Here is an 8,851-nt window from a genome sequence, read left to right as displayed (position 1 = left end):
TATATATATATATATATCAGGGCCATTTCCTCCGAGGAGGCAAGGGAGGCAGTGTCTCTTCAAATTATTGGATGAGGGGGGAAAAAATCATAATAAACCCCCCCCCCCAAAAAAACAACACCAATATTACAAAATATACCATTAAAAACTGTATGAATCACTCAATTTTTCTAAAGAAACATTGTCCAACAGCAACACCAACAGGTAAAGTTACGATGGGAGTCCGCGTCTCTTTCACCTCCCCTGAGCCCACTGAGATTTAACAGACCCCTAAAGCGTGCCGTGAGTTTGGTGGGGGATAATTGAGAATGAATGGGGGAAATTCACATGAGAGGGAGGCAATGCCTCCATCACGATATGATTGGATATGACTGGTCATGTTTGTTTCATGCGATTAATCCCACCTCTTGTGTTCACACACTTAGATATATCCACTTTGTAACATCAAAATAAGACTTAAAATGGCATGAAAACATGATCTGTGGGAGTTTTAGTGAGTAATCAGCTTGGTGAAATTTAAAGAAAATCTCTGTCTCTAAACAATATTTAATGAGCTTTGATGGCTGATGATCCAAAAATTGTTACTAAATTGTTACTGCCTTGAGTTATTATTTTGGAATAAATGTAAAATGCTTAAAACACTAACTTGATGAGATTCATAAATGGCTTTAATAAATAGAATATTGATTATATTGTTAATTTAAAAATATAAACTAGAATTGTTTTCTTCTTCTTCTTCTTCTTCTTCTTCTTCGCCTGATCGTTTAAGTAATGTTTATATAACCAAGAAAATGTGACTGGGACATGAGTTAACATTTGATAAAAAAAAAAAAAAAAAAACTGAGGACTTTGCCTTGAACACCACTGCACACCACTTTTTAGATTTAGAAAAGGGTCCAAAGATATTAAAGGTTCTTTGTGGAAGGGTCAGATGACCTTTAATATCTTTGGACCCTTTTCTAAATCTAAAACGGTTCTTTAGAATTGTAAAGTGTCCCTTTTAAGAAAAAGAGCTGTTCACTGAAAGGTTCTCTGAGGAACTAAAAATGTTTCTTCTATGGCATCACTGCAAAAAAACAAAACAAAACAAAAACAAACAAAAAAAACACTTTTGGAGCCTATATTTTTAGCAAAAGGGACATGTGAAACCCTGGAGAGGGGCACGTAATAAGCAAACTGTAAAGAGAAACAGTATGATTTAATAGTGTTCTGTCCCTCCCTAACTGGGAACTATAAAGCTACATAAATAGCTCAAAACAAACAGTGGATAAGTCCTGAGCAATGCAGAGTCAACCATTGTGAACAAATCAGATAAATCCAAGTATAACATCCTGGCATTAGAGGAATAGAAGACAGCCAGTTTCCATCTAAGTGTAAAAACAATATACAGGCCTAAATAAATAAAATAAAATAATTGATGTTAATTTTTTTTAGGCAACATTATATCTCCCATTTGTGACTTTATATTTCATAATGCGACTTTATGATTTTAAGAGTATACATGAACAGCAATTAATACAATTATGCTGACATCAGGGTTTTAAATTTGGTCAGTTACAATTAGACACAAACTTCATCTTGCCATTGAAATAACAGTGCTGTTGTGGCACTATACTAGTACAATATGTTACCCATGTTGTGGCTACACCATGGTGCAGGAATTGCCTGAAGAATTACTGTCATTTCTGACATAATAGCACTTTTCACTGACTAATTTATAGGCATCTACCAAGCAAATTGTGCATCTTTATAAGATAAATGCCTTTAGCTTATATTACAAATCAAAATGTTTGTTTCCTACTGTATATTCCCACTGTATATTCTCTAGTCATTCATTCCTGCATCAGTTGTATAAGTGACACAAATGTAACTTGAGTAATAAATGTATAACAAATTACAATTAGATATAGAAAAAAAACTACTAATCCAGTTTGTCAAATCATCCAATCATTTGAAAAGAAAACAGTTTTGCTATTTAAACAGCTTGCTTTTTAATGGAGAGTGATTTTCAGTTTGTCTTAATTAGAGATTTGTTCATTCTTAAATCTGATTACTGTCGATTTGTTTTGAACAGCAGCTGTCTTGTTCAAACCTATCAGTCTACAATTAAACTTTTTTTGTTCATACTTCTCTTTTAATGCACTTTTAGTACGTTGCACAGTCAGCTGCTCAACTGCTGAAGAGACTACTTGTTCTCTTTGCTCTGCACTCATTGCCAGTCAAGTGCTCCAATCATTTGAGTAATACAGACAAAATCTAAGAAGTAAAAAAAAAAAAGGGGCAGTAATGAATCACAGAGTGTGCCGACTGACAAATACCAATGACAAAGCGGCCCTCTATGACACCCGGCTATAGAACTGTCAGGAAGTGAAATTCAGAGCTCGGAGTCAAACACAAAATGAGAGATTGAGTTTGACCGTAAAAATACAGTGAGGGGAAAAAGCCATCAAGACCTTGTGTTGCTTCAGAGTCTCAGGGGTTCTCCTGTACAACGGCACAGAGGCTTAGAGACAAAGAATCAATACAATCTGTGAGGTTTAACTTTCTCTCTTGGCTGAACATATTGGAAAAAAACATTACATAAAAGCAAATATTGCTGCCGGGCAGCGTGCTGAAACCGCAGAGTGCACCGCTACAAGTCCCAGAGTCACTGGAGGACTGAGAAAGATGATGACAGCTCCAAATGGTTGACCAGAGGACAACAAGGATAGATACTAGCATCAAAAAGCCCATCATATCAGCCCATGACTGTGTTCTCACTTATTGACAAATGGCTTATCCAAAGTCACTGCGCTCATGGCTTGGTTAGATCTTAAAGGGAGAGTTCACCAAAAAATAATTCTGTCATCATAGCTTTCTTTGGTCTTTAGAAAAATGTGTCCAGGTTTATGTTGTCAACACTGCTTTTGTCAAAGTTGTTTTAGCATTGTATGCACAAAAACAATAAACATTCAAAAATAAAGTCATACAGATTTGGAATGACATTAGGGTTAGCAAACAATGACAGAATTTTCGTCTTTGCTTGCACTATCCCTTTAAATAAGTTTGCCTGCTATATGTATGATATTTCTTTTTAAACAACAATTAATTTGGTAACACTCGTGCAATTAGAGTCATTTTCAACAAATTGAGGGTCCTGCACACAAAATGGACCACTACAAATATTGACACATGAAGATGGGTAGGAGCCAGAGGCACCCTGTTGATCGCAGCATCTGTGCCTCAAAACGCAGACTTCCAGCATTATGCCACGACATGAACAATGGAAGCCGAACTAGATTTGGCTTTCCTGAATGATCACGTTTCTAGGGCCGAGAGCTGATAACAGATAAGGCAGCTGTGCTGGAGGACGGCAGACAGGAAAGCCTGTCGAAGCACAGACAAGAGGCTAAAACGCATTTGTCAGGCGGTATTGCTCACCAGGGCTTTCCAAGCCAGTGAATGTGAGCTGACAGTGTTTGCAAGAATTAAAACATGCTTTATCTCACTGACTAAACCTGATATACCATATTTTCAGTGAGGTGCTGCATGAACACATTGGCGTATGGGCCAAAGCGGAAATGGATGGGGTGTTTTTTTTAAAACAATGCAAAAGCCAGGGACCACTCAACCAGGCAGGACCAAGCTGTTGCCTGGCTCACGGTCCATATGCAGTTCTCTACACCCTTCACATGCAGGAGACGGTGAGGAGCATCAGTCTCTCTTAGAGGATCACGCACCTCCCGCACAGCCAGCAATATCCCTCTTGCTTTTCAAAGGTAACAGATATATTAGAGCAAAGGCCTCACGTTGTCAAAGACAATATTCAAAGCCCGTTCTTTGATGACATATTTAATAACATTTGGCATTTCATTTTAACATGAAATGCAGCCATACATTAAAAAAGTTAAAGGGGTCCTATTATGCTTTTTCACTTTTTCAACTTTAGTTAGTAAAATATGTGAAAAATAATGTGTTTTTCAAACAACCTAGTATGAGAGCCTGTTCTGGTACACCCCCAAAACAATATCAAGTCTTTGTAAAAGAGCATAATAGGACCCCTTTAAATAAAATAAAATAATTATGGATCTTACGTGGGAATGCATCAGTGTTAAATTTCTGGGTGTATGGAAAACAGATATTCATTTTGAGATTTGCTAAAGATTTACATGAAAATGCACTATTTAAAACTGTTATTAAAAATGAACTTTAATTGAGGGTTAGATGAAGGCAAAGGTAATCCAAATGCAAATATAAGGGAAACGAGCATGCATAATTAAATATCTAATATCCACTAGTACGAATATGTTTTAAAAACATTTTCGTTCATATATTAGTCAATACTGGTACCGAAATAGTCTTCAAATGGGTAAAAGTAGGCTAAAACAAATAATATATGGGTAACACATTACAATAAGGTTTGTTAACATGAGCTAGCAATGAACAGTTTTCTACAGCATTTATTAATCTTAATGTTAATTTCTACATTTACTAACTCATTTTTTAAATCAAAAGTTGTATCTGTTAACATTAGTTAATGCACTGTGAGCTAACATGAACAAGCAATGAACAACTGTATTTTTTATTATCTAATATTAACAAATGTTAATAAATTCTGTAAAAATATATTGCTCACAGCTCATGTTAACAAATGAGACTTTACTGTAAAGTGTTACCGATATGCAACTGATCTTTTTGATATTAAATGTGCAGAAAAGAATAAACAGCTTCATGTACACTTGACAAATTAATTTGGTTAAGCTCAGTGGCAAAACAATAAATAAAAACATAAAATGCAAGATGCCAGTAATGGGACTTGAAGTAAAAAGGAAGAAATTCATTGTAAGGGACGGTGTGTACCACTCTGCAGGAGTGGGCAGCTTTGGAATTAAACTAGGGATTTGCAAAACTCCATATTTTCATAATTGATAAGTCAGTCAGTTGTCTGTCTGTATAATATGTCTGCATGCCCACCAGCCCCCAATCAGACATGTTTCAGACGCTAATGTACTGTAAGTGCAGCCCTTCAATAAGGCCATTCAACAAATAACTATAACCTTGAATTGAACAAAGCCCCCTAAGTCCTCATGAGGAAGGTTCAATACACAGCGGCACAAAACTACTTATGTGCATCCTGGCTGCAGAATGATATACTTCAATGTAATCTCAGCACTTGGACTCATGGAATTTCCCTTGCTCAGCATTCAAAAATTCATAACTGTTAAATCAGAAATATTGTCTCTGTACAACACCTAGTTAACTGCACCAGTTTTTTTTTTTTGACTGCAACTATTTATTAAAGCATTCATCTGCAGTGGATTCTGACAGACACCCGGAAGTGGGTTCCACACCATGAAGAATCAGACAGACTATACTGAACATAATATCCATAACACCTCAAATGGATTCTGTATTAAAAAAAATTCAAAGAGGGTTTTACCATGCTAAAATGCTAGCATGCAAAAGCACATCACACTATAACTATGCTAAAACACTCTCTGAGAAGTTGCATCTGATCATGATTTGACATTTGTTTCCCTTTAAAAGGAATGCAAAAATGACTTCTGAATGAAACTCGTACAGACCTCTGCATTAAAAAAAAAGTCCGAGTGAGAGCTCAGCTGTGCATTTCGACCAAAGTGAAAATATGATTTCAATTTACACATCTCAGATCTTGTGTTTTTTTTTTTTTTTAGCTTTTTAGTAAAGTTGGATCATTTTAATATAACTTATTTTAAGTATTTTAAATAAAACTCATCTTGCAGCTTGAAAGTGTGCAGATTCTCCCTTGGTTTGGAACCATTGCCTTAGAGGAAACATTACCGTACATGTTCACACTGTTCATTTTCATCTAGCATTGCATGAAAGACCTAATTCAGTCCTTGTTATCACACAGCTGCAGGTTCAGTACAGTACAGTGAATCCAACTGCATTGCATGCCAGGCATAAATAGACATACACTGATCAACTTAGCATAAATGCCTCTCTCACACATCACGCTAAAGGTATTATCCCGAGCAGCCTGTAGACCAGTTTTATTTCTCATTAATTAGCCAGGCTTAACCCTTAAATGGTGTCGGTATCCTTAGAGACTTTTGAAAGGCTGGAGGGGGGGGGGGGACAAGTGAGTGAGTAGGCGTAAAAATATTTCAAAAGAAGTTCTTGTAAATATTCAGGTCAAACAACCTATAAAAACTATGGCATCAACTTACCACCTTTATCTAAAAGTAACATGACAACATGCTGTGAGAAGGCCACTGACCTTGAGGTAAATGTTCCCATCTTTTACCACAGGCGTATACGGGACACCCCCGCAGCGCAGGGGGCCCCCTCACGGCGTTATGAGCCAATTATAGTTAAGCTTCCCTATCTACAACCATTTTTCGCTGCATAGGAGACACATCAAGCTGTGTGAATCCACTGATTTTTAATGTGACAGTCAGCGTTGATGTATTCACACACATTCACGATTGCTGCAAACAATGTATCACACACTCCAATGTTGATTTCTCAGATAAAAAGATATGACTATAATATGAAGATAAAAAATAGAATGTAGAATAGAACATATTTCAGCACAGAAAATTAAAAATAAACATAATGAGATGTTGTCCAAAATAACATCACTGTATGCCATACTATTTCACTATCAACTTTATTTTTAATGTAAGAGCGAGTGCTGCCATTTTTAATTTGAATGTGCAAGGCTTCCGATTTGAGTTGCTTTCAATTAGCCTATTTTAGGTTATGTTGATGGTGCAAACTATTTCATTTTTATTAATTTGCGTAATTTGTTTGTCACCCAAAACTTTGTTATTCTGATCATTGTTTGCATATTTCTACTAATTAAATAGATGTCTGGCACATTCACAGGTAATAGATCTGCTCTGAAAAATAAGGTGGATAAATAAAAACGCTCGTAATCGACGTCACAGCTTGTGAGCGGGGCCTCTTGACAAGAAGTCCTTTGCCATGTTATTTTTAACTCCATAGCATTTTTTTTTTTTTATCACGCTGCATTATTTCAGTTCTAATGTGTCGGAGAACAGCAAAGTATCACGTTGCCTACTAATAGATTAATACACGTGCGCTTCATTCCATAACAGACTTGCATCAAAGGACGTCTACTCTTGTAAAATCTACTCAAAGTAGTGGCACCTGAAGAGAAATGTACATTTCGATCAGCATATTAGCGCAGAATATATTATCATTTGTGGCTGCAGAAGAAACGGCGCTGAAAGAGCAGTTGTGAAGACGCGTTCAACAGATGGGCGACTGCTCTTCTTCACGGCCGCAGACCTGTACCGACAAATCTTGCTTTGATTAATTAGCAAAAGCCTGGTCGGGCATGTTAATTGAAAGACAGCTGCATTGGCTTATTGACTGAACGATTATCAGTGTGTCGGTTATTGAGAATAGAAACTGAATTCTATTTTAAGTTGCGGCGTTAAAGGCAACTACAGCGGGCGCCAAATCACAGTTGTATCACCTTCAAATAACATTACAGTAGCGCGGTGACAGTAGAGACGCTCTTTAAACGTCGATATGGACACAATATAACGAGAAAAACCAGACAGAACCTACAGATGTAGGGGGAAACGAGACGCAACCTTCAGCACAACGTTTTCTACATATACTTTTCCTTTGAGACTTACTGATTGATCATGTCACTCAAGGCAAGCTCACCATGAACGTGGTCTGGCTGGTAGCCTATAAAAAGACATTGTCTCTAAGTTAATTCAAGGCTAAGGCTTGAATAGGAAGGGCAACAATACCTCGATCCTGAATGCATTTCTGTTCTGAATGATGCTCATAAGTATAATGCAGTGCGCACAATTGATTCTGAAGACAAAAATTAGACTTAGTTCCAATTCACAGACGACACTTTCACATATTCCAACTTAAAGGATCATGAAGTAAATGGATTCAAAGTGGTCGGTCTATGATAATACGCTGCTCTTTTTAGACAATTCGAATGCACAGAGATTGCGAAGCAACGCATTATCGTATGGATATTAAAAGAAATAGAAGCACTAGCATACCTTTTCTCTGTCAGCAGGAGTTATTCTATATTCCCCGATTTGTTCCGTAGATGCAAATACAATTTGCCATCCATGACACGACTCAGGTTGAGCTTGAGTATCTTTCACCACAATCTACCCTCGCAAAATACGAATCCGAGCTATTTTCAGAGGATGAAAAAATAAAAAACGGAAAGGGCAGACTCTAAATAACATTGGAATAAAAGGTGGAAACAACAAACCTAATCAAACAAAATAAATGAAAAACAGAAGGGAAAACAAAGAAGGGACATAAGAAAAATGCGATAAAAATTGTTTTAATGCGGTAGAAAACGAATTGACTAGTTCACAAACTGAGGGCTCCAGTAATTCCACGCTGCGTCTCTGTATTCCAAACGCACTGAGTGCGCTCTGCAACGGGAAACGCCGATCTATCCGTTTATTCCCAATCTGCTGCGGTTTTACTTCCTGGACTTCAACTTGCAGTAGCATCACTTACACCTGAGCGTCCGTATGAATATACATGTGCCTTCTCCTCCTTTCGGCTTCGGCAGAAGCTTTTCCATGCAGCGGCATCCGAGCTCTCGGTAAAGAACCGCCGCACTCAGTCAGGCGTCTGGATGCCCGCATTCACTGTAGCAGCGAGGAGGATAGAGGCGCGTTCACGCTCTTCTTTCTCAAGGGAGTTGGACGCGCGCGCTGTTCACCTACGTCAGCCGGCGCGTGCTCCAAATAGAACGCTGGGGAAGTTCGTTCGGAATTCTCATTTGGTCATTCGATTTCGCAGCTGGGAATAAATATAATGTTATTATGCATTGGGTTTTTGCTTCCTTTCTACCTGCAGGTTGGAA

At 37.6% G+C, this 8,851-nt stretch overlaps 1 protein-coding gene across 7 annotated transcripts in view; it reads right to left on the bottom strand.

Moving 5' to 3' along the window:
* Nucleotides 1-8,255, bottom strand: part of adgrb2 (adhesion G protein-coupled receptor B2) — a 336,322-nt gene extending 328,067 nt beyond the window's left edge. For all 7 annotated transcript variants that reach the window (XM_016292623.1, XM_016292624.1, XM_016292626.1 and 4 more), the window contains exon 1: nucleotides 8,022-8,255. The gene's annotated coding sequence lies outside the window, so the exon portion shown is untranslated. The remainder of the gene's footprint in view (nucleotides 1-8,021) is intronic.
* Between the last annotated feature and the right edge of the window lie 596 nt (nucleotides 8,256-8,851).

The sequence above is a fragment of the Sinocyclocheilus grahami genome, unplaced genomic scaffold (genome assembly GCF_001515645.1).
Source record: "Sinocyclocheilus grahami isolate Dianchi unplaced genomic scaffold, SAMN03320097.WGS_v1.1 scaffold289.1, whole genome shotgun sequence".
NCBI classification, from domain to species: Eukaryota; Metazoa; Chordata; class Actinopteri; order Cypriniformes; family Cyprinidae; genus Sinocyclocheilus; species Sinocyclocheilus grahami.
This window is presented reverse-complemented; position numbering and strand designations above follow the sequence as displayed.